This window comes from Plecotus auritus, assembly GCF_963455305.1.
Source record: "Plecotus auritus genome assembly, chromosome: 5".
Lineage (NCBI taxonomy): Eukaryota > Metazoa > Chordata > Mammalia > Chiroptera > Vespertilionidae > Plecotus > Plecotus auritus.
This window is the reverse complement of record NC_137776.1, coordinates 141,466,335-141,492,990: the sequence shown is the minus strand read 5'-3', so window position 1 is coordinate 141,492,990 and position 26,656 is coordinate 141,466,335. Positions and strand designations below refer to the sequence as shown.

General features: G+C 42.0%; 1 protein-coding gene across 8 annotated transcripts in view; it reads left to right on the top strand.

The window, feature by feature from the left end:
- The window catches only part of TRPM3 (transient receptor potential cation channel subfamily M member 3), a 711,013-nt gene that overhangs the window by 646,697 nt on the left and 37,660 nt on the right, over positions 1 to 26,656 (top strand). The window lies entirely within an intron of this gene.

Below are 26,656 nucleotides of genomic sequence, written 5' to 3'. Positions count from 1 at the left end.
CAATTCTCAATTTCACCATCAGAACAAGAGTGAGGGCCAACATCTGCATGGTGTTTTCCTTGCACTGGAAACTATTCTCCAGCTCCTTTCCCCACTGTCTTAAATTATGTACTTTTGAGACTCAACAGAAGCTAGTATTCATTGCCTGGAATTATGGAAAATGCCTTAGGTTGTAAACTGAGTTGCTTGCTCTAAAGGCTAAACATAAAAGAGTATCTATATCATGAAGTGATTTAGTGTGGGGAGCGAGCAGCAGCAGCAGCCAGGCCCCTGATGTTTCAAGCCCTAATAGATGCTGATTCTCAATAATAAACACTCTTCTTGTATAGAGTGTGAAGATAGTTGTATCCTAGGAGTCTGTTCCAGAATTTTATTTGGACCAAATGTCAGGGCACACCAGGCATTGGGAAGTTGTTTGAGAGGAAAGCATCAGGAAAGAAAAATCTTTCAGTGTGGAGGAGTTGAATCCCAGGAGCAACTATTTCTTATTTTCCCTGAGGACTTTAGCTCTAGAAATAACATCCCTTCAACATTGTTGAATTAACAAATTTTCAGTCATTTTTTGCTGACAGGCCAGCCATCTGAGCCCTGGACTGTGGACATGGATTAGGGTTATATAACCAGGTAGTAGAGCTTATTAAGAGCAAGAGCAGACTCTAGTCAGCATCCCTCTTCCACCCCCGCCAGTCCCAGGTAGGACTGAGACCAGGAAAATAAGGACAAAGCACTAAAGAGTGTGAATCCTGCAGGCCTGGGAAGAGCATGTGTCCACAGGAGACAGAACATACCTCTACGTCATTTTCCCTCTTTGGTGGATTTTGAACGAGTACCCTTTCCCTCGCAGAATGAGTTTTCTGAGGCAAGAAGGCTAATTGGAACAAATATTCATTTCATAAGACTCAGCCAACTCACTGAGGAAGAATTTTGACTCCGTCTCCTAGTTGAAATATCTTTGGTTGACAATGTGCAGCCTTCACCAAGACAGCTTTCCAGAGAAAACTCTTTTGGAATCTTCCTTTCAAATGGTCCCTCGAGGCAAAACACTTCTTCAAAAGCCCACCAATGATCATTCTCCTCAGAGACTAAATGTACTATTTCCCTCCCAAGAAATTGCTTTTCCACTTACATTATTTTGCCTTTTCTCATTTTCCTTTGTTCCTCAAAATGAGACTAAGCCCCCTGGGTATTTTAACAATGTAACATTCGGGGATGGGAGCAAAAGGGAGGTACAGGTGTGTTTTATGAATGGAATTCTGTCTGTCCCTCTACAAGTGGCCATTTATTGATGTTGTACTATGAACCCAGCCTAGTGCAACAAACACCACCATCTGGCTGAATAAGAGGATTTATTATTGTTATTTTTAAAAGAAGGGCTGATTGTAGTTTAGAACTTGAAAACCACCCCGGATACAGAAGCGAGGTGTTTCGTGTGAGTGAAGTATGAAAATAGATTTCCCACATTGTTAATTAGATCTGTGGTGCTCTATGTGTGTGAGGATAAATTTCTACCCCAAATCCCAATATGTAACCGACCCAGCCTTGGATGCAACCTTCATGACACACTTCCCCTAACCCTTCCTTCTTGATGTTCTGAAGGAACTGTTCTAAGCCACTGTTCTAAGCTAAATCAGCCAGTTTTCTATCTAGAGTGCTAAAGAGTATTTGTCCTTTCTCAAATGGGTATAGAAAGATTTCACCAAATCGGTCATCACATTTGGCCAAGGTCATTGAATATCCCTGTCCTCTAAATTATATGATTTTCATGCTATGGCACTGGGTGGGCCCAAGGGGGGTTGGGTGACTGCCCCACCTGGTCATGCAGAACTGCCTGGGAGACCCAAGTACCAAGCTATTTGAGAAAGGTACACATCATTTATGCTGCCCTGTAGTGTCTTGCCTCTCTTCTGTGCCGTGTCTAGGTTGGTTTGTGAAGCATGTGTTCAGGCTGATCGGATCTCATATCCACCTGGACCCACAGCCCTGCCCAGGGTCTACCAATTCCATGCTGCCTTGTGCCCTGTGTGGGCCTCTCCAAGTGCTGCTCATTCACACACACCTCAGAGCGACTCATTTCTAACGTAATGCACGCGCTCTATAGCTAACATTTTTATTTTAACTGCAAAATTGCTGAACCCATTTCATGTTTGGGGAAATAATCTTTCTTAATTGGGATGAATATATATAGATATATAATGGGGCCCTAGGATTGGGTTACTAACCTCCGTCTTACACCTCAGAAGGGAGAACAGCTTCAATGCCCTCACTTCTGGGAGCAATGATACTGAACAACAGATTTTCTATGTACATTTCCTTTTTGTAGTTTGCCCTAAACCCAGAGACTATCTAGTAAAGCCAAAAAAGCTAGAATAAGACTTATAAGGTTACTTTCCAAATGTATTTATGGACTAAAAGAAAAATAATAAAGAATGGAGTCACTGTAAACTCACAAAATAACATAGGTGCTTTTACCTCTAAACCAGGTTGAGTTAACACAAATGATAGTCTGGCTTTAATCTCAATAATCTGTAGAGGCTAAAATATTTGCTTTGGTGGGAGCAGAAGTGAGTGCAAATACATGATTGGAAGCAGCAGATATGGTGAAACTGGGGAAGGGACAGCAATGGACAGCTCTGTCTGGACACTTTGACCAACACCTTGACTAACTGATGGGAATAGAACTTGCTATTGTTGGTTGGTTTGTTTTTGCTTTGTTTTTTTCCAAATCACTCAAAATCATCTCAGGTGTTTGTTATATAAAATGCTAACTCCCTAAGACCCAACTTAGGGGCCACCATGAGGTGACTTAGGCTGCAGGTTGCTAAATGCTTCGCTACCAAATGATGACACTCTTTTGGGCATCTCATTAAGGTGACCCATGTTGCATGGCTTCTGAGAGCTGGTCAGGATTCCACTGGAGCCCAAGTGGGGTAAAAGCCACTTAGAGAAGAGGTGCAGCAAAATAAATTTCCAGCATATTCATGCCAAGGCCCGGGCAAAGCTAGTGGGCCTCTCGCCAGCTGAGAAATCTGGTTCTGTTTTGGTGTGTGAGGTACCTGGAAGTTCACCTTTGTTGGCAGATTCCTCCCACCTCTGAATGAATGAAACAACTCTTTATTTACAGGGCATCCTTGTGTTGTCTGTCGTACACACAGATTCCCTAGGCCGTACCAGGACAGGGGGAAAATGAGTCATGCTCTTGAATGCATTAAATCAGGCTCTAAATTTAGTCCTTCTTTCTGCTTCTCTGAGTATTTTTACAAGTTTGGGTAGTAATGCGAAAGCACTACTTTCTGCCATGACAACTTAATATTATTTAGCTGTTTCCACTCACCCTAAATTAACTAGCCAATCTACTTAATGCGTAGGTCAATTTTATTTTCTCTTACTGCCTAGGGCTTTTCCATCTGAAATTAATAGGTAATCTGGAATAAGAGGGGGTTCTTTTGTTGTTTTGGTTTGGTTTTGCTCTACTTAATTAATTAATACAAAAATTTTCTATTAAAAAAATCCTCACTCTTTTGTACCCCTGTTGTCTCTGTGATGCTGACTTGATTTGAAGGGCTGTTTTTATCAGGAAACAAAGAGCATAAGTGAGCACGGAAAGCTAAAACCCTCTCCTGCATTACTTTTCTGCCTCAAATTATTTGTTCCTCCCTTCAGGTGCGGAAATTAGAATAACTCAAGGCCAGTCTCTAAAATGTGCCTGCTTATGGTGAAACTTAGAACAGCATGAACAGAGAAGATGGATATTGTTATGCATTTCAATTGTTAGACTCCAGTTCCGGGGACTCGGGCTCTGCATCTGTTTGGTATTCAGGACTGACCTCTAAAGGATGCAGAGCACACTAATGCCCAACAGCTATTGCACGGGGAGTGTTGCCTGGCCAAAGAAAGTATTTTGGAAAAGAAACACTTGAGACAGTGCCAACTTTTGGAAGAGGGGGAATTGTTTTGCTGGGTTTTGTTTTCACAAATTGCTAAGGAAGCCAGCCAGTATGAGCCACCACCCCCATCTTCTGTCCCTGAAAGTCAGCTTACATTCTCAGGAATACCTACCTGACTTGTTTACAATGCACATTGAGGCTTAGTGGGTTTACAAACAGCAGCACTATCAGCAGACAAGCCCTTGTGATGAGTCAGTATGCAATGTGACCAACATTTGTTCCACTATTATAATATTCACTTAGCCTTTGCTCCCAGGTTGGCCTTCATTTTTAATTGGTCCATTCTTCATTCACTAGATATTTTTCTATTAATGAGCTGGGCACTGAGGTACAGGGGTGCGCATGACAGATAAACTGTCTTTAAGGAGCTTACAGTCCAGGAGAGTCAAACTGATGTTGACAGGATTATGTACAGATGGAGCCCCCAAAAAGAAAGTAGTCAGTTCTTCTGGAGTGAGAGTAGGAGCCCAGTAGATGTAACCTTGCAAAGAATGAGAAGGTTGAGCTGAGCCTTGAAATATGAGCAGATGTTTGCTAGGCAGAAAGGAGCAGAGGAGTGAGAGGGAGAAGAACAGCGTTCCACACTGAGAGTGAGCATGGAAAGTTGCAGGCATGGCAGGTAACTTAATATGGCTGACGGTAAGATGAAGGGCAGGAGACAGGAAGCAGGACAGATGGGTCTGAAGAGAGAGACAGGAGTATAGATCTTGGAGGACTCACACTCCATGCTTGGATAATACCATGATCTGATAGATGTTTTAGTCAGAGCTATCAAGCAAAACCATAAAGGGTCCATAAAAGGAGTTGAGATGGGAGGTGAGAAGACATTAGCTAATGCAATAGCAGTTGAGGTGGAGAAGAGACTTTAAGAAGGTAAAATCAGAAGGACCTGGATGTCAAATGGTGCAGACAGAGGTAGAGGGGGAAGTGGATGAGGATTTAAGATAAAGGGTTGAAGGTCACTTCAAGGTTTCTGGCTTAGTCTAAAACCAGCATGTCAAACTCAAAGGCTAACGCGGGCCAAATAAACAAGGTTTAAGTTTATGTGGGCCACAAAAAAAACAAAAGCTTCAATTTTCATAGAAATGTAGGTTTATTTCAATAGAGACATGCTGAATACAAAGGGCTGAAAAAAATGAGTAATTGTTAACATAAAATAATAGAACATTTTAATAAAAATTAATATTTTTTCTTGAACATTAACTTACCAGACACTGAATCACTGCACAAATTAATAAGCGTCATGCCAATAAACCTATTTTTCTTGTTCTCCAAAAGCAAAATATTTCCTGTTGTGCACACCAAACAAGTCAGTACAAGACTAATGATATGGCAATCAGCTGCTAAAATATTCACTGGTAGTATTAGTGGAGAGAAATGGTGCGCCTGCGCGTAAGGCATGTAAGGGAATGAATGCAACACGATTATAGTAATCAGTCATTAGCGAACATTGTAGTTTGTTATTAATAATTATGTATAACAGGATATTTTAAAAAATAAGTTATGAAATTTTTATTAAAACATATCTTACATACCGTTATATTGGCTGGACCGCAAAAATATTCATTGTGGGCCACATGCGGCCCATGGGCTGCGAGTTTGACACGCTTGGTCTAAAAGGTGATATCATTTACTGATATGGAGAACCTGGGAAGAAAAAGGATGGGGGACAGGGGTGTTGATCAGTTGGGATTGGATTGAGTTTGAGATTCCCATGGGAATTCCCAGAAAACCATGAAGAAGGCTATTGTATACACTGAGTGGCCAGATTATTATGATCTCTGAACGCATAATAATCTGGCCACTCAGTGTGTGTGTGTGTGTGTGTATTTTAGAGGCCCGGTGCATGAATTCGTGAATGGGTGGGGTCTGGCCAGCCTGGCCAGGGGGAGGGGACATTGGTGGTTGGCCGGGCTGCCTGCTGGTCGAACTCCTGGTTGAGGAGACAATTTGCATATTAGCCTTTTATTATATAGGATATACACTGAGTGGCCAGATTATTATGCGTTCAGAGATCATAATAATCTGGCCACTCAGTGTATATCAAACTCTGGAGCTAAGTAGAAAGAGCTAGACTAGACATAGAGATTTGGAGGTTAAGAACATAACTATCTGTTAAAACTATGGAAGAGAGTAAGCTTGCCAGGAGAGACAAGTAGAGAGTAAAGAGAAGTCCAGAGTAGAATGCTAAGAATGGAGGAATCAGTAGTATCAAATGCAAGGTAAGAGTTCAATTGGGTGAATGTTTAAAGTGTCCATTCAGTGAGACCTTTAGAGTGTCACAGGTAATTTTGGCTAGAGAATAATCATTTCAGTGGTGAATGAAAAAGCCAGTTACAGTGATTTAAAGAGTAGATGAGCATCAAGGTGAAGCATTTACTAGGAAAGAGAGAGAGAAGTATTATATGTGTAGGGGGAGGTATCAGTGAAGTGGGGCTTTGAGAAGAAGAGTACAGTAGTTCCTCATTATCCCTGGGGGATATTTCCCAAGATCTCTAGTGAATGCCTAAAACCACAAATAGTACTGAATCCTTATATATACTATGTTTTTTTTCCTATACATACATACCCAGGATAAAGTGTAATTTATAAATTAGGAACAGTAAGAGATTAATAACTACTAATAATAAAATTGAACAATTATAACAATATGCTATAATAAAAGTTCTGTGAGTTGTCTTTCTCATTCTCTCTGTCTCTCTCTCTCTCTCTTTCTCTCTCTCAAAATGTCTTATTGTACTGTACAAACCCTTCTTGTGAAAGGAAATGATGCAGTGCCTACATGATGAGATGAAGTGAGATGAATTACGTAGGGATTGTGATGTAGTAAAGTTAGGCTGCTATAAGGGTTACTTGAATACAAGCACTGTGATAATTGAGAGGGCTACTAAGTGACTAATGAGAGGGGAGTATACTGCATGGATACACTGGACAAGGGGATAATTCACATCCTGGATGGGATGGAGCAGGATGGTGTGAGATTTTTATCACGCTACTCAGAATAGCACACAATTTAAAACTTATGATTTGTTTACTTCTGGAATTTTTCATTTAATTATTTTGGACTGCAGTTGACCACTGGTAACTAAAACTTCAAAGCGAAACCTTGGTTAAGGGGAACTACTCTAATGTTTTGTAATCATCATTCAGGGAAGTCACTAACTCAGTACATAGCAAAGAATTTCTTAGGGCCACCGATTTGCATAGCTCAGTTTTCTGTTTTCTCAGTCAAGACTCAGCAGTCCAGATCAGGAAAAACAAATAATTGGATTAATCTAAGATTGAAGCTTTGCCGTGTCAGTATGGCAGAAAGAAAGAGGACTTAGCCTTTCTGAAGATGCTTGCAAGTGTTCTTAAAGTTATGCCTTTTGAGATCTAAGATGGCAGGAGAAGAAAATAAAGGTATAGCCCTGACCAGTTTGGCTCAGTGGATAGAGTGTCAGCCTGCAGACTAAAGGGACCCAGGTTTGATTCTGGTCAAGGGCACATACCTTGGTTGCAGGCTCGATTCCTTGCCCTGGTCATGTGGGAGGCAACCAATTGATGTGTCACATTGATGTTTCTCTCTCTCTCTCTCTCTCTCTCTCTCTCTCTCTCTCTCTCTCCCCCTCTCCCTTCCACTCTCTCTAAAAACAAACAAACAGCAACAAATAAAATAAAAAACAATGGAAAAATATCCTTGGGTGAGGATTAACAAAAACAATAAAAAATAAAAATAAAGGTATAATGTTAATAAATACCCAGGAGGAAAAAAAGTGATCAAAGGTCTAGCCTGAGCACCAAGTAAACTGAGAACTAAGAATCCTAAAAGTAATAATGATAAGATGGTGTGGTCAGAGAATGGTAAATTGCCATTCAGAATCATTGTTATTCAGTTAATAACAATGTCTAGAGATGGCTATGAGAATGGATTCTAGGATATGCTGGAATTGAGGTCTTGAAGTGTCTTGAAGCTAGGATCTTCTTGTGTTTGTCAATACAAATATTGAAGTGTTTGTAAAAATGACAGGAGGTGTGAAAAGAAGACTTGGTCAGGATGAACTGAAACTCAAAGAAAGGGCTCTTTGCACAAGAGTGAAAAACAGTGATTTGGAAGAGGAAGAGTATCAATGAAAATGCAGACATTGCTTATGGGAATGACAGTGGTGGATGTACAAGAATGTACAATTTCCATTTGACAAGGTTACAAGAAGTGGTGTCTTCCTGCAAAATGTGTTTTGTTTAAGGCAAGAAAATATGGGCTTATAAACATAAGAGACAGCAGCAGAGTTTGTGTTCATTGCCAAGGGTGTTCCAGAAGGCTCTGGGGCAAGGGAGGAAAATGATGGGACAATTCAGTGGTCAGAAAGTCCAGTGTCATTTGAGGACAGTAGCATAGGGGAGGATAGTTCACCAGAGGGCCTTGCATTGCAGGAATAAAGGATGATAGGTAAAGGAATTCTGGTGGGGATAACTTTTCCAGAGTTCTGAGGCAGCTGAAGACTGGAACCCTAGTAGTCTAAGAGGCCAGATGAGGCTAATGGTATCGAGGTCTCACAGGCAGTCTAGAGTGACCTTTGCTCAAGATCGTGCTGGGGACAGATTGTTCTGGTGCCTTAAAAGGATGGAACTCTAGACTTCGTGTAGTGATGCAGAGCAACCAGATTCTAAAGAGGAACCTCCCCAGATGGCGAGAGAATTCTCTATCACAGAGGAGGCTCTCCTTTTGAAAATAGCAGTGGACTGTGATACTAGAGAAACACCTTTCATCACCTTTCACAAGAATGAGCTCTTATTATCAACTTGGAGTATACAAGTTTTCTTTAACCTTGTCTAAACTTGCTAATATATTGTCTGTAATTAAATTTAGTGCTTGGTTCAATTGACCCTTTTCAGCCTCCATTGTAACTCTGCCATTAGCAGAGTGTTTTGGGCACATCTTAGGTTTTCATGACTCCAAAGTCCATGCTTTTTCTACTCTAGCACAAATACCCCCAAGTAAGTCCTACATAACCCTCTGAAAAAGAAGACATCAGCAGATGGGACATATTTAAAATTCTCGAAACCTTTTCAAAAGCGCACCAAACCACTTCCCAAAAAGTTGTACTTGTGAGAGAAAAGTTTACTTCCCATCTAGTTGTTGGAACTATTTTGTCTCTATGAGGAAATAACTTATCATGGAGTTGGGGGAAGGGGATAAAAATTGTGTGCTCCTCCATAAAGGCAAATCAGTATGGCTTCCTTAAAATTTATGTTGGAACTTGTCCTCTTCAGCATGTGAAAATGATCTAAAAATGGAAGTCTGACCCAGCCGGCGTGGCTCAATGGTTGAACATCCACCTATGAACCAAGAGGTCACTGTTCAATTCCCAGTCAGGACACATGCCTGGGTTGCGGGCTCGATCTCCAGTGGGGGGTGTGCAGGAGGCAGCCGATCAAAGATTCTCTCTCATCATTGATGTTTCTATCTGTCTTTTCCTCTCCCTTCCTCTCTGAAATTTAAAAAAAAAAAAAATTTAAATAAGAATGGGAGTTTGCAAGATTTAGAGAAGAAACTAAAGTTTATGGCAATCCTGAATACTAAGCCAACAGCGAGGGACTTCAGAGAGGCTTTGTGTGCGTCAGCAGAAAAGTAGCAGAGAATGTTTACAATGAGTTTGTTTAAGATGAAGTTAGTCACCAAAAAAAACAAGAATACTCCATACTCTAGCTAAATACAATCCAGTACAGGTAAGGAGAAGTAATCACTGTAGACTGAATACTGGCGACACCATCATGGTGTGTAACTCAACCCAAAATGATGTTAGAAAACATCTAACATAGCTAGAAACAAAACGGAAGGGGCTATCTGTACCTAATGCAAAGCTGTGTTGTGTACTGTGCCTGGGACACCAAGAATAATACTGATCACTGTCTCTCAAGGAAGATATGAATACGTTGAGCTGGAGAAGAGCAGCCAAATTAATCAGGGGAATGAATGAAAAGCTGCAGTTTGAAGACAGATCAGGAAGCGTGGAGCTCTTCGTTCGCTATGAAAGATGAAAGCCACATGCCTAAAATCTGTGAACTTCCTAAGTGATTCTCTCATTGGATAAAGTAAACATTAAATGGATCTCCAAATCCCAGTATACTTGAGCCAAGAATCCTTTGAAGAATGTCAGATTTAGCCCATGTGACTCCTCATCTACACCATCCAGTCATGCCATTGCATCCACTCCTTCCCCCTTACTTCAGTTGAGGAATGTGTGAAACCAGAGGTCCAGGATGGAATCAATTTCCTACTTGACATTTTATCCAAATATATAAGATGACACTGCTTTGTGCATTCATTTTCTTATTCTACTGATTCAAATAAAAAAGATCAAAAGAGAAGATTATGTCTTTTGTTGAGTGAGTACATAAGGAAACCACGCTGCTATAGGCATGAGTGTGGCTCTCAGACCACAAATGCAGATGCTGCTGCTAGAAGATCAACTTTATTTTTATTATAATTCCACTTATTTCTATTTTGAACACCCATCCCCCCTAAGCTGGTACAAAGCCAATACTTGCTTGAAAGACATGCAGGAAAAAATGATTATTTCAAAATTTGATCCTACCTCACTGATTTAACCATCTTGTAAATAAAAATAGGATCCCCCAAATAAAAATAAACCTATTGGTTCTATAGGTCCAGACGTGCTAGATATAATCTTCATGTTTCAAAGAGGAGGGTGGCTTGTGAAAGAATAATAATCTGCTGTCATAATAAATTATCTCACAGTATTACGAAGGGATTTCTTAAACTCTCAGAATGGGAGTAGGCCTGGCAGATTCTTCTGGAATAGCCCTGTCCAATAGAATCTTCTGTGATGATGGAATTGGTCTAGATCTTCTTTGTCTGATATTGTAGCTTCTAGTCACATGTGGCTAATAAGCCCTGAAAATGTGGCCAGGGTGAATGAGAAAGTGAATTTTTAATTTTGTTTAATTTTATTAATTTACATTTTAATTTTAAAAGCTGCATGTTGCTCATGGCCACCCTATTGGACAGCTCAGTGCCTGACTATAAAAATGCGTTGGAATGCCTGCTCCATGTCCCCTGCTGTAGCCTCAACATCGAAAACTGTGGTCAGTGCTCAGAAATAGTCAGTGCAAAATTAAACCTCCTGAAGTAAGGAATAAAAAGAGGGCAAGGTTGATATCAGCTTTACACAATCAAAAAAGATTTCTATGACTATGTATAAAGGAGTTAGAAATTTGTCAGTTGAGAGGGTGAAAGGGCATTAAGTTTGTTATAAAGGAATTTAAAATTTGGATTAAGTTAAATGTAAGGATCATGGATTCATGCTTCAGAGAAAAAGAGGAAAAAGTGAGCTCAAAGGGAATCTTAGAGTTGATAACTTCCTGCAATTTAGTTAAATTAGGTTCAAGAAATATTCATTGAACAAGTCGTCATTCTAGTCTGTGTGCAGAGATCAATTGTTGTTCAGCTATAAAGAAGAAAGGAGCCCTAGCCAGTTTAGATAGTGGATAGAGGGTCATCCCACAGACTGAAGGGCCCAGGGTTGAATTCTGGTCAAGGGCACAAGGACCTTGGTTGCAGGCTCCATCCCCAGGCCTGGTTGGGGCACGTGCAGGAAGCAACCAAGCAATGTGGCTCCCTCATATCGATGTTTCTCAAGCAATGTGTCTCTCTCATATCGATGTTTCTCTCTGTCTCCCCCCTTCCCTCTTTTCCGCTCTGTCTAAAAATCAACTTTAAAATATCCTCTCATGATGATTAACAAACAAACAGAAAATAATAGAGGAAGGAAAAGAGGGGGAGAAGGAAGGAGGAAGGTAGGGAGAGAAAGCCCTTGCTGTGGAGTGGCTGAGGAAGGAGGAGCAAACTGTGGGAGCCCAGCAGTGGGACCAGATGAGACCCAAGCAGAGAGCCCTGCCAACTCCATGCTGTGCCGCCCTGGAGGAGGCTGCCGTGCATCCTGTAACTACAGCCTTTCCAAAGGCACAGTGTTCTGACCAAACGCAGTGGAGCAGATGGCTGCTTTCACTCCAAGCAGAGCAGAGTACACCCCCTCTGATAACGTGGCAAGATTTTAACTGATCGGTATTAACAGCCACCAAAAATGAGACTGATCTCAACGCAGGTTAACTGTTAGCAGATAATCCCAGCAAGGCTCACATGTTGTCTTTTCTCAAACGTGACAGAGTCCAAATAAGCCTGCAGCCTCGCGATGGAGGGGGGACTCAGGTGCCCTGCATCTTTTACAAAACTCTGTCCAGTGGAGCGAGTCGCTTTCTGCAGTGGATTTCAGACCTTGTCTGCCAAGTGATGTTTTGCTTGGCTTTCAGCCAAATATTTGGTATCTAGAATATCAGGCCTGAGGTTCAAGATGAGGACATGCTTGGCAGAAGACCCCAATAACTTCAGGTCAGATACAGAATTTTGAGTCTTCATCTTAGTGACACACTCAATTCAAGTGCATGACATCCACTGATGAGTTAAGAATAGAGGGGGCTATTTTTTGGCCTGGGTTGTGTTGTATGGGTTTCATTTTACACTGGACATATGTATGTTTTATGGACTCTTCTATATATTTGATATATCTCACATTGTAGTATAACAAGGAATAAAGCCATCACTCTGCCATCACATTTTCCAGAGTCTAGTTTGAGTGTGTTTGTTCATTCGATGACATTCACTGAGCACATCTGCGTGCCAGGTACTGCTGGGAGCTGGGGAGTAAAGGGAGACGTGTGTTATTGCCTCGGCTTGGAAAAAGCTTATTAGGGGAAGATAGACAAGTAAACAAATCATTGGAAATCAGTATGATACCTGTTTCCTTCAGGGTGACGTATAAAGACTTAGGTCAAAGGAAAGAACATACTTTTGTTGGTGGGTAGGTGGCCTGTAGTGTGGGGTGGTGATGGTGAGGGCGGAACATAATGAAGTGAAGAAAAGCAAGAGTGGGCAAAATGCAGCCAGAGAAATTCCCCCTGGAGGTAACAGTTAAGCTGGATTGCAAAGATATTAAAATTTTTCCAGACAGATCCTGAGAGAGCATTCTAGACAGAGAAACCATCATGTCCAAAGCTAGAGAGGGGTGATACAGTGTGCCAGGAGTGGGCATGTGGAGACAGCAGAGAAGTGAGACTTTCTTGCTAGACCAGCCAGTCGGGGGTTATTTCCGTCTACAAGGTGCTCCCATGCTTCCTATACCTGCCCCGGGTTAGCACATGGCACCATGTTGTTTTTGTCTGGTTTCTTAGGTGTTTCCCTACTGGGTTATCTGCATTTTTGGAAGGTGGGGGCCAGGGTCTGTGTCCACCTTTTCTACCATATTTGAGTGAATGAATGGAAGTTAGAAAGGTGGATTTGTGTGCCAGACTAAGGAATTTAGATCTTTTCTTGTGGGAAATACATTGCTCACCTGGTGTGGGGCCCCTTTTAAAGGTAAAGCTCTAATTTATGAAATTCAGAAGTTGTTGTTGCCAAGTGTGAAGATTGTGGCTGGAAATTAGACAATGTCGATGCTCATTTCAGGAAAACAAGATAGGCCATAGAAAAGCCCTGTGTTCCAAAATGTCTTCAAGAGGAGTGGCGAGCTTGGAAGAGTCAGAGCATCCCCTGAGTAGGTTAAACTTACTCTCTTCTCCCCTTAAGTGTGAAGTATGTGAATCTTTCATCTTATCCCCCAAAGAGCCGTGATCAGCATTCAGGGAAGGAGAGTTGAAACAGGGGCAGGTAATGAAGCAGATGGCTCAGGCCGGGTGAGCTGGACTTCGAGCAGCCAGAGGGCAGCGCCAGGCTACACGGTGGTGTGCCTGGAGGGCACAGAAAGCGAGACAGGGTGTGGGGGAGGTTCCGGAAGAGACGTAGTGGTAAACACAGCTTTGCCTACATTGCAGTTTTGCCAAGGGCCCTGGCAGATTTCCACTTGCCTCCAAAAACCATCTTCTGTGACGTCTGCCATAAATTGCTGATGCCTGAATTTAAATATCAGGATTGCTTGAAGTTCTAAGAGCCTCAGGCTCCCCCAGTTCAGTCTGTAGGCACTGGGCTCCCCAACACCAGCGTCTCCAGTGCAGCCAGGTTTCTCCTGGCCTATCCCCACTAAAAGACTAACAGGTGCAAAGGAGAGGGAGGAAGACAGAGGAGGGGAGTTCAGTGCATTCAGGTACCGCCCTCTCTCACCTCCTCCCTTAGTTCATCCTTTGCCCATCTGTAGGTATATCAAAAATCTATTTCCCAGGAAACTCAAAGGTCTAAAAGGCCCCAGACAGCCAAGGGAAGCTGGAATACTCTCCAGGTTTTCTTGTGACCACAAAACGATCTCCCACAGTTAGGTCTCTCTCTCTGGTTCTCAACCAGGGGAATTTTGCCCCACCCCTGCCCTCCAGGGGACATTGGCACTACCTAGAAGTATTTTTAGTTGTCAAAACTTGGGGGGATGCTACTGGCATCTAATGGTAGAGACCAGGGATGCTACTCTCATCCTATAATGCACATGACAACCCCCACCCCCCAAAAAATTATCCAACCCAAAATGTCAGTAGCGCTGAGGATGCAAAAACCTGGTCTGTCAGAATCCAAAATTCCAACTTCTTATTGTTGCTTCTCAAGGAAAAGTGGCACAAAGAAGTTGTTGTCGACATCTGCAAAGTCCTAAAGAGAACAGATCTGAGAAGATCCCACGTCCTCACAATCTGAAACCAGGAATGGAGTGCTCCAAGCCCCCATCTGCCCATCCCTCAGAGTTTCCCAACATCTCTCCACTCTGCTCACTCTACAGACCAAAGACCAAGTTAGGACATCATGCAGTGATGGTGTCTGAACATGGCAAACTTTTGGCAAACACCAGTAGGTCCTGTGTCTTGCTCTTGGATACCAGTTGGGATAGAATACATTCAACTACCATTGAAGAATGAGAAGAACCCAGAGGCCTTAACTTGTGTAGAATTCACCAAATATTTTGCCCATCCAGGTGAAGGCTGGCAGACTTTAATACTTCCCTCCCCAAGTTTATGTCTGAGATATGCCAGTGATTTTTTTAAATAGAAAAACACAATCATGGATTAAGAGGGAAAGTGGTTTGAGTGACCTCTGAGGGCCTATGAAGTGATCTGGTTCGATCAACCCAGCCCATCACCTGGGATGAAGGAGGAAGACTCCAACTATTCTTGAACATTTGCTGGAGCCTGTGACTCGCTCCTGAGGGGACCACGGGGTCCAGCTTTACAAAATCACAGCCCTTGAAGCAAAGGAATGAAGTCTGCGGCGTGCCCTTTTTAATATTCTGAACAAGGACTTTATAAGAAAAATGCCACTGTGAACTGAATGGCTCCAGGAAAGCCAGTTCCTGACAAGCACTTCAAAGTCACAGTGCCACCTGAGGAACATAATGTTCAGCCACGGAAGGAACAACATGCAGCGCGTGCAGTTTTTTTTTTTTTTTTTTTTTTTTTTTTTTTTTTTTTTTTTTTTTTTTTTTTCAAATTTTTATTAAGGTATTACATGTGTACATATCTTATCATTGCCCCCGACCCCCACCCCACTCCCATATATGCCCTCACCCCCCAATGTTTTGCATCCGTTGGTTACTCTTATATACATGCATATAAGTCCTTCAGTTGATCTCTTATTTCCCCCACCTCTCCCTAACCTTACCACTGTAATTTGACAGTCTGTTTGATGCTTTACTGCCTCTGTAACTATCTTTTTGTTCATCAGTTTATAATGTTTTTCATTATCCCCAAATGAGTGGGATCATGTGGTATTTTTCTTTCATTGACTGGCTTATTTCACTTAGCATAATGTTCTCTAATTCCATCCAAGTGCCTACAAATGGTAGTAATTCCTTCTTTTTTACGGCAGCATAGTATTCCATTGTGTAGATGTACCATAGTTTTCTGATCCAGTCATCTGCTGATGGGCATTTAGGCTGTTTCCAAATCTTAGCTATTGTAAATTGTGCTGCTATGAACATAGGGGTGCATATATCCTTTCTGATTGGTGTTTCTGGTTTCTTAGGATATATTCCTAGGAGTGGGATTACTGGGTCAAATGGGAGTTCCATTTTCAGTTTTTTGAGGAAACTCCATACTGTTCTCCACAGTGGCTGCACCAGTCTGCATTCCCACCAGCAGTGCACGAGGGTTCCTTTTTCTCCACATCCTCGCCAACACTTGTCGTTTGTTGATTTGTTGATGATAGCCATTCTGACAGGTGTGAGATGGTATCGCATTGTTGTTTTGATTTGCATCTCTCGGATAATTAGTGACTTTGAGCATGTTTTCATGTGTCTCTTGGCCTTCCTTCTGTCTTCTTTCGAAAAGCTTCTATTTAGGTCCGTTGCCCATTTTTTTATTGGATCATTTATCTTCCTTTTATTAAGTTGTATAAGCTGCCTGTAGATGTTGGAAATTAAACCTTTATCAGTGATACCATTTGCAAATATGTTCTCCCATACAGTGGGGTTTCTTGTTGTTTTGTTGATGGTTTCTTTTGCTGTGCAAAAGCTTTTTATTTTGATGTAGTCCCATTTGTTTATTTTCTGTTTGGCTTCCATTACCCTAGGGGCAGTATCACTGAAAAAGTTCTTTTGGCATATGTCTGAGATTTTGCTGCCTGTGGATTCCTCTAGTATTTTTATGGTTTCCCGTCTTATATTTAAGTCCTGTACCCATTTTGAGTTTATTTTTGTGTATGGTGTAAGTTGGTGATCTAGTTTCATTTTTTTGCATGTATCTGTCCAATTTTCCCAACACCATTTATTAAAGAGACTGTCTTGACTCCATTGTATGCTCATGCCTCCTTTGTCAAATATTAAATGCGCATATTGGTTTGGGTCGATATCTGGATTCTCTATTCTGTTCCATTGATCTATATGTCTGTTCTTGTGCCAGTACCAGGCTGTTTTGAGGACAGTGGCTTTGTAATACAGCTTGAAATCTGGTATTGAGATCCCTCCTACTTTATTCTTCTTTCTCAGGATTGCTGTGGCTATTCGGGGTCTTTTTTTATTCCAGATGAATTTTTGGAGAGTTCTTTCTAGGTCTGTGAAATACGCCGTTGGTATTTTAATGGGGAGTGCATTGAATCTATAGATTGCTTTGGGTAGTATGGACATTTTAATGATGTTGATTCTACCAATCCATGAACATGGTATGTTCTTCCATCTGTTTACATCTTCCTCTATCTCTTTTTTCAGTGTCCTGTAGTTTTCCGCATATAGGTCTTTTACCTCCTTGGTTAGGTTTATTCCTAAGTATCTTAATTTTTTTGGTGCGATGGAAAATGGGATTGCTTTTTTAGTCTCTCTTTCTGTAAGTTCATTGTTGGTGTATAGAAATGCCATAGATTTCTTGGTGTTAATTTTGTATCCTGCTACATTGCCGAATTCATTTATTAAGTCTGTTAGTTTTTTGATGGAGTCTTTCGGGTTTTTTATGTACAATATCATGTCATCTGCAAATAAGGACAGCTTTACTTCTTCTTTTCCAATTTGGATGCCTTTTATTTCTTCTTCTTGTCTAATTGCAGTGGCTAATACTTCCAGTACTATGTCAAACAGGAGTGGTGAGAGTGGGCATCCCTGTCTTGTTCCTGTTCTTAGGGGAAATGGTTTTAGTTTTTGCCCATTGAGTATGATGTTAGCTGTGGGTTTATCATATATAGCTTTTATGATGTTGAGGTATGATCCTTCTATTCCCACCTTGTTGAGAGTTTTTATCAAGAAAGGGTGTTGGATTTTGTCAAATGCTTTTTCTGCATCAATTGATATGACTATGTGATTTTTATCTCTCAATTTGTTTATGTGATGTATCACATTTATTGATTTGCGGATATTGAACCATCCTTGCATTCCTGGGATAAATCCTACTTGGTCATGGTGTATGATCTTTCTGATGTACTGCTGGATCCTATTTGCTAGAATTTTATTGAGGATTTTGGCATCTACATTCATGAGAGATATTGGCCTGTAATTCTCCTTCATTGTGTTGTCTTTATCTGGTTTTTGTATTAGGGTGATGCTGGCTTCATAGAAGGAGCTGGGAAGTGTTCCTTCCTCTTGAATTTTTTGGAATAGTCTGAGGAGGATAGGTTTTAGTTCTTCCTTGAATGTTTGGTAGAACTCTCCTGTGAAGCCGTCTGGCCCCGGGCTTTTGTTTGCCGGAAGCTCTTTGATGACTGCTTCAATTTCTTCCATAGTTACTGGCATGTTGAGCTGTTTAGATTCTTCCTGATTGAGTTTTGGAAGGTTATATTTTTCTAGGAATATGTCCATTTCCTCCAGGTTGTCCAGTTTGTTGGAATAGAGTTGTTCGTAGTAATTTTTAACAATCCTTTGTATTTCGGCGGGATCTGTTGTTATTTCACCTCTTTCATTTCTGATCTTGTTTATTTGGGTCCTCTCCCTTTGCTTCTTGGTGAGCCTGGCTAGAGGTTCATCAATCTTGTTTATCCTTTCAAAGAACCAGCTCTTGGTTTTGTTGATCTTTTGTATTGTTTCTTTGGTCTCTATGTCGTTTATCTGTGCTCTGATCTTTATTATTTCCTTCCTTCTGCTTACACTGGGCTTTTCTTGTTGCTCTTTTTCTAACTCTTTGAGTTGTTGGGTTAGGTAATTTATTACCCCTGTTTCTTGTTTTTTGCAGTAGGCTTGTAGAGCTATGAACTTCCCTCTCAAGACTGCTTTCGCTGTGTCCCATAGATTTTGGATTGTAGTGTTTTCATTGTCATTTGTTGTCATGATGTTTTTTATTTCTTCTTTGATCTCTCTGGTAACCCAGTCATGGTTTAATAGCATGCTGTTTAGTCTCCATGTGTTTGATTTCTTTGGGTTGTTTTTATTGTAGTTGATTTCCAGTTTTATGCCACTGTGGTCTGAGAAGATGCTTGATATGATTTCTATCTTCTTGAATTTGAAGAGACTTTGCCTATGTCCCAACATATGGTCTATCTTTGAAAATGACCCATGTGCACTTGAGAAGAATGTATATTCTGTGGCTTTGGGGTGAAATGTTCTGAAGATGTCAATTAATTCCATCTGGTCTAGTGAGTCATTTAGGATTGATGTTTCTTTGCTGATGTTTTGTTTAGAGGATTTGTCCAATGGTGATAGTGGGGTATTAAAGTCTCCTACTATGATTGTATTGCTGTCAATGTCTCCCTTAATATCCTCCAGGAGTTTTTTTATGTATTTGGGTGCTCCTGTATTGGGTGCATATATGTTTATCAGAGTTATTTCTTCTTGTTGGATTGCTCCCTTTAGTATTATGAAATGGCCTTCCTTATCTCTTGTTATGTCCTTCAGTTTGAGATCTAATTTGTCAGAAATAAGTATTGCTACCCCAGCTTTTTTTTCAGTTCCATTTGCCTGGAAAACCTTTTTCCATCCCTTCACCCTCAGTCTGTGTGCGTCTTTTTTTCTGAGGTGGGTTTCTTGTAGACAGCAGATATATGGGTCGTGTTTTCTTATCCAATCTGTTACCCTATGTCTTTTGATTGGGGCATTTAATCCATTTACATTTAAAGTTATTATTGATAGGTACTTATTTGTCGCCATTCCTATTCTTTACCCCTGTGTTACTTCTTCGCTTCCTGTTTCTTTCTTTCTTTCTTTCTTTTTTACAGTAGACCCTTTAGCATTTCTTGCATTGCTGGTTTGGTGGTAATAAATTCCCTTAGTCCTTTTTTGTCTGTGAAGCTCCTGATTTCACCTTCAATTTTGATTGACAGCCTTGCTGGGTACAGTATTCTTGGATTCAGCCCCTTCCTTTGCATGACTTTGTATATTTCATTCCATTCCCTTCTGGCCTGATGAGTTTCTGTTGAGAAATCAGTTGCTAGTCTGATGGGGGTTCCTTTGTATGTAACTTTCTGTCTCTCTCTTGCTGCTTTTAAGATTCTTACTTTGTCGTTGGTGTTTGCCAATTTAATTATAATGTGCCTTGGCGTCGGTCTTTTGGGGTTCATTTTGCTTGGGACTCTGTGAGCTTCTTGGATTTGTGTGGGTTTTTTCTTCCCTATATCTGGGAAATTTTCTGTCATTATTTCTTCAAAGAGGTTTTCTATTCCTTGCTCAGCTTCCTTTCCTTCTGGAACCCCTATTATGCGGATGTTGTTTTGTTTCGTGTTGTCCCAAAGTTCCCTTAGACTCTCCTCCTGCCTTTTAATTTTTTTTTCTAGAAGTTGCTTTTCTTGGGTATTTTTTTCCATCTTGTCTTCTAGCTCACTGATGCGGTCCTCTGCTTCTTCTAGTCTACTCTTGATGCTTTCTATTGAGTTCTTTACAGCAGCGATGTCATTTTTCATTTCTTCTTGGTTCTTCTTCATTTCCTCTTGGTTCTTGCTCATATTGTCGAATTTGTCTTCCATTCTTTTCAGCCACCTTATGACCATTTCTCTGAATTCTTTTTCTGGAAGGTTGCTTGCCTCCATTTCGTTTACTTCCTTTTCTGGTGATGCCTGCTTTTCTTTCATATGCGGGCTGCTTCTTTGTCTCCCCATGGTCTCTCTTCTCTGGGTGTCTGGTTATGTAGTTCTCTCTCTCCTGGGTTGATTTAAAGGCACAAAATACAGCACTACCAGGTACAACTCACAAGGCACTGAACAGAAATGTATTCACGATATTAATAACCTCCAATAAAGGTGACCACCAGAGAAAGGCAAATTAGGTGATAGGAGAGAAAGAAGAAGAGGAAAAAAGAAAGAAAGAAAGAAAAAAAGAAAAAAGGAGTGTGAAAATGAAATTGGGAAAAGGGAAAGTAAAGAGAAAAAAAAAGTAAGAGAGACAAGAAAGTGACTAAGAGAGAAAGGGGAACAGACTATATATATTGGGGATAAAACTCCAATAGAACAATCACTAATCCCGGCAAATGCCAGCAACAAGTGCCTGGGGATTAATACAAACTACAACACCAACTAATATGGATTGAGGCAAGGGAAAGCTGAAGCACAAAACAAACAAAAAAATAAACAAAAGAAGAATAAGCAAAACAATCTCACAAAAACAGCATAAAAATTGGATATAATCTACATTCAAGCAAACAACAACAAAAGGACAGAGAGAAGGACAAGTTTATGGATAGCTCAGACAGCGAAGGGAGAGGTGTATGTGGACTTGGAGCAGGGGATTAGAGATTAGATATGTAAGTAGGGTGAAATTTTAACAAGGGGTAAACAGAAAGAATAGGGAAAATCTAAAGCAGTAAAAGGGTAAGACAAACAGGACACTGAAAAGGGGGAGGTTAGGAAGAGAGTGATGGCCTAAAGGTAGAGTTGAGATAGAGTAAAACGATGCTAAAGGAAAGATAAAAAATAGAATGTAGAACCCTAATCCCAAAATAAAATGAAGAGAAAATAAAATGACACTTTAAAAAAAAAAGATAAAATAGCAGTAGTAATAATACGGATTGAAAATAAAAATGTAATCATTAAAAAGGTAAAATCAAGTGATGAAAAAAGAAAAAAAAGTTTCTTGATTAAAGGATGCAAAAAATGAAAATAAAAAAAATAAAAAAATAAAAGGTAAAAATAAAATGTGAAGTAGTGAAGGTCATTCACTTCCTCTGTTTTTCTGTTTGGCACGCCTGTTTCTCAGTCCAGACAGTATTGCAGTTCCCTGCGATCCACTGCTCTTCGGTGTTGTAAGCCAGTCCTGATTTTAAGCAGGCGGTGTGTCTTAATTTCTCGTATTCCTTTATTTTTGATTACGCAAGAGTCAATTTGTGATTCAGCCCCTGGGTGGCAGTGTTTCTGGATTGACTTCCGGGTCTATCTATGGCCTCTCTAGGCAGTGTTAGAGCCTTTTTTCTCTGTGGCACTGCCACCGGCCTGTGGGCGTGGTCTGCCTCAGAGCTGACTCTCTGATGGTCACTCCCCGCTCCGATCCCCAGGTTCCAGAAAAACAACTTTCCCCTGCAGTCTCCCAGGGTGTCCCCAACTGGGTGATCCTATGTATTGGGCTTAGTAATCAGAAGCAAGGATTTGAAGAGGAAAAAGCCCAAGTGTGCGAACTCCAGGACTGCGAGTAAACCCAGGCACAAAGGGAGCGCACGGGCTGCGCGTAAGTCTGGACAGCCTGAAATTCTTAGGGTGTCCCTGCACTTCAGATCAAAATGGGTTGCTTTTTAGAGTGCCCTTCTCTTAGCAGCTCTGAGGACCCCTTTCCACAATCACAGATCACGCCAGCCCCTACAGCCACGGATTTTTCTAGGCACAGACTTCCCTGGTCCTCCAGCTCCCGCAAAACGCGCGTTCCTCTCTCCCGCCGGGACCAGAGACCTCACCTTATCCCAGGCGAAATCTGACCTTTCCGTGGTGGAGTGTAGAGCTCCTCTGAACCCGTGTGCTTGCGCCAGTTGGGGAGCGTTGTTCTGGGGCTCGCAGCTGTTCCTGGGGTGCCGCAGTTGTGGATTCTCAGGCTTCAGATAAGCTCCACTTCCCGGATCAAGATGGCGCAGACTCCGCGTCCAAGCCCGCAGCTCCGGGAGGGGACCCAGCCGCAGTTGGTGCTGCCAGGTCAGGGGAACCCCGTTCAGCAGTCCCCCACCTCCTTCTGGAATTCAGCTGTCTCCCAACCAGCCAACAAACACTCCTTGTGCGTCCCTCAGCTGTTCTTTCTTTCTGCTCCGGGACAAGGCTCGGAACACGTCTGTCTATTCCGCCGCCATTATTCCCTCTCCAGTTTTATTATACATCCAGTAATTGAATATACAGGGCGGGGGACACCTCTGTGTAATAGGTCACTCACTGAAAGGCTCGATTCTATTCGGTGGATTTAAGATCATACACCCTATCAGGAGTCCACATAAAATAACCAAGTGTCAAAATGTCCCTGCTTTATGAAAATTGTATGGCAGCTGGACTTAGGCAGATTATATAAGGATGCGGGGTTCTTTATTGGCTTCAAGTGTGTTACAAAGGGAGTTTCGTGTGTTTCTTCTGGCATTTCTAGGTGGGGAAAAGTCCATTGACATTAGTGGAGATCCTATTACAGTGGCTGGCACCAGACCAGACATATGATATACCGCGCCTCATTCAGCCGTGATTACTGTGGGTGTACATAAAGAGCAGAGATTGAATCACTTGTGTACAGCACACAGCCAGGAAGAGGCAAGAGTGGAATTGGAACCCAGGCCTATCTAACCCCTAAGCCAGTGCTCTGATGTCTACATTATAACAGAAGGTTCCTCCCATCTGACTCCACAGCCCAGCTCTTTGCTGGCATCCCATTGTGGTGACCGGACCACAGTTACGCATTTATTTACTTAGCAACTACTTATTGAATGCCCTACTCAGTGCTGGAGAGAAAGTGGTAAATGGTTCAGGGGAGTTGCATTCTACTGAGGGCAGGAGGGAGATAGACAGTAAGCAACAAATAGATAGATAGATAGATAGATAGATAGATAGATAGATAGATAGATAGATAAAAGATACGTTGGGGTAGTAATAAGTTCTGTGAAGGAAATAAATCCAAGTAGCGGGCTAGGAGTCACTGAGGTGAGGAGTTGGGAGTGCAGGTTTATGTGGGATGCTCTGGGAAAGGCCTTGAAGAGATAAGATTGAGTTGAAATGTGAATGATGCAAACAGGTGTGGCAAGAAATTGGGGGAAAAGATTTCAGACAGAGGGACTTGCAAGGACAAAAGCCATGTGGGAGGAATGATCTAGATGTGTTCACTGGGATGAGAAGATGCCAGTGTGACTGGAGTTTAAGCTCTAAAGCAGCTTAAGTTGGTATAACGCGTCATGGTGGAATTCCTGGTGCAAGTGTGCGACTTAATTCTAAATTAGGGACTGGATTTAAGAACAGAATCAGAAACTCTGTGATCATTCAGGAAACATCACACCACCATATGCTGGCTGTCGGTATGGTAGAGAATCTTCCAGAAGCCGACAGCTTCCGGAATCAGGAGGGAGCTGCCTCTGCTGGGGGAGCCGTGCTGTGACCTCACAGAAAGGTTCCCGTGGCCCTGGGGTGGTGACGCACTGGAGGCTCTGGGAAGCACCGTCAGGGATGAATTAGACACTCACATGAAAAATACATCATACCTCTCAAGCAGAGATTTACCTGTCCCGTGAATTATGTCAGAATAGCACTCACAGTCAACACTGTGATGTCCTAGTAATGTAAACAGGAATGCAAAATTACAAATTGCGAAGAGGCCGTTAAAAAGTGGATCAGTGATTGAGCATTGACCCATGAACCAGGAGGTCAGGGTTTGATTCCTGGTCAGGGGATATGCCCGGATTGCGGGCTTGATTCCCAGTAGGGGGCATGAAGGAGACAGCCAATCAATGATTCTCATTATCAGTGTTCTATCTCTCTCCCCCTCTCTCTCTGAGCTCAATAAAAACGTTTATTTCTATTTTTATTTTATATATATATATATATTTAAATTGATTTCAGAGAGGAAGGGAGCGGGTGAGAGAGATAGAAACATCAATGAGAGAATCACTGATTGGCCACCTCCTGCATGCTCCCTACTGGGGATTGAGCATGAAACCAGGGCACGTATCCTTGACCAGAATCGAACCTGGGAGTCCTCAGTCTGAAGGCTGACGCTCTGTCCACTGAGCCAAACCGGCTAGGGCAAAACATTTTTTTTTTTTTTTGCTAGCTCCAAAATACCAGCAGCATGTACTGGGTATAATGTACTGGCGGGGGTGGGGAGGAAGCTCCAGAGAGTTTGCTTTGGGAGTGATTATTAGTCCCATAGCAGTTCACATTCATGGGATGCCTGGTGTGGGTGGAGAACTCGGTTAAGAACGGTTTCAGTTAGTGGGGCAGGGACAGTCGAGGACAGAACCAGATACTCTGCATCCCTGCTCTGTCACCTCCGATGACTCTGTGACCTTGAGCAAGTCAGCGAGCCTCTCTGTTCTTCAATATTCTTAACAAATTAAGGTGTGCATCCCCCACAGGAACACTGTGAAGAAAAAGAGCAGTCCTTCCCAAATGAATAGACTAAGCCTAAGAAATACAGGAGTTCCTGCGTATTAGTGTTTATGATGAAGCTGAAATCTGCATCGATGTCAGGGTGTGATGTACTCAAAGGAAAACATTAATAAATAATAGCACTAGCGATGTGCAGATATGCCAAATTAATGAGTGTGATACCCAAAGGACTGAAGTTTGGGAAAGAATGAAACAAAATTTGCACTTTAAAAGACACAACACCACGAGCTGCTCAGACAGAAGGTGTTATTAAGTAACAGGGGAAGGATGAAGTGAGATTTCTTATAGGGTTGAATCCTATAAAGCCACAGCTTGCAAAGCTGTTACTTGAGCCCCCAATCCCTTCCAGCAGGGAAGCCAGCTCTAGGTAGATGCCAGAGCTTTGACTTGTCTGAACAGCAAGGTACCTTCTACCCTCCTCTATTCCACCACTTTCTTTTAAAACCAATCCTATTGAAACAATGAAGCCAAACCAAGCTGTCTCAAATAAGATGCCTCTGTCTCCTCACAACAAAATAGAACCAAGAGTCTATTGCTCCTACTACTCAGGAAAAAACACAATTTTGTTTGCCTTACTGTGTCTGCCTTCTAGCCAACCTGAAAGTCATTCTGGCCAGTTATTCATCTAGTTATGGGTTCAGCAAATATTTAGGACCCACACTGTTCCAGGCATTCTGCTATGTGCTGGGGGTATGGTAATGAGTAAATCCAGGGGAGCTTCTGCCTCCTGTGAACCTAATAGCCTAATGGAGTCATCAGATATCAAAGACAGAATCACACAAATACTTAAGCATAAACTCTGATGACAATATGTTCAAGAAATACAGGGAGCTGTGAGAGCATCTAACAAGGAGACTCATGGGAAAGGCTTTCTGAGGAAGTGACTTGTAAGCTAAGCTATGCAGAATCAGAAGGAGTTTGCCAGGCAATGAGTAAGAGAAGAATCTAGAGTGTAGTATAGTCGTGCCAAGGCCCTGAGGCAGAAAGGTAACCCTTGTGAGCAACTGAAAGAAGACCACCACGGTGGAAGCATAACCTGCAAGGAAAAAATAGTCTACATATATAAAAGCCTAAGCGACCCTTCGACCATTTGACCTGTAGCCATGATGCACACTAACCACCAGGGTGCAGATGCTCCAACCAATAGGTTAGCTTGATGCTGGGGTCCAGTCAATGGGACTGAGCGGGACAGGCTGGACACACCCTGGAGCCCTCCAGCAGTCCCTCCCTGGCCCTGATCGATAGTGCACCCATGAGGTCCCTCTGCCTGGCCTGTGCCCTCTCACAATCAGGGACCCCTTGGGGGATGTCCACAGGCCAGGCCAAGGGACCCCACTGGTGCACTTAGTATGAAATAAAACTGAAGAGGGACCAGGTGGAGCAGGCCTTTAGGCCAGTGTAGGGATGTGAATTTACTTCTACATTTAATGGAAAATCTATAAAGGGTTTGGTGCAGGAATTGAGTTGTAGTGATTATGGCGGTGGTTATGCGGGGGGTAGGGAGGTGTACATGCCATGTGAATATATGTGCATCTTTGTGTTTGCATGTGTGTGTGTGGGGGGGGGGTGTGAATTGCATTATTTGATCAATCAGCATCAATCCAAGGCTTACCAGTGGGTACTGTTGAGGGCTCAACACGCACCAGGTCATGCAGATTAGAAGCTGGCAAACCTGACTTCCAGGCTAAGTTTTTCCCTCCTGTGCTGGCTACATGGGCCTGAGTCCAGCTCCTAAGCGTAGACTGGGGAAGCATGGCCTCCATATTTTGGATGTTTTATGTTGAAA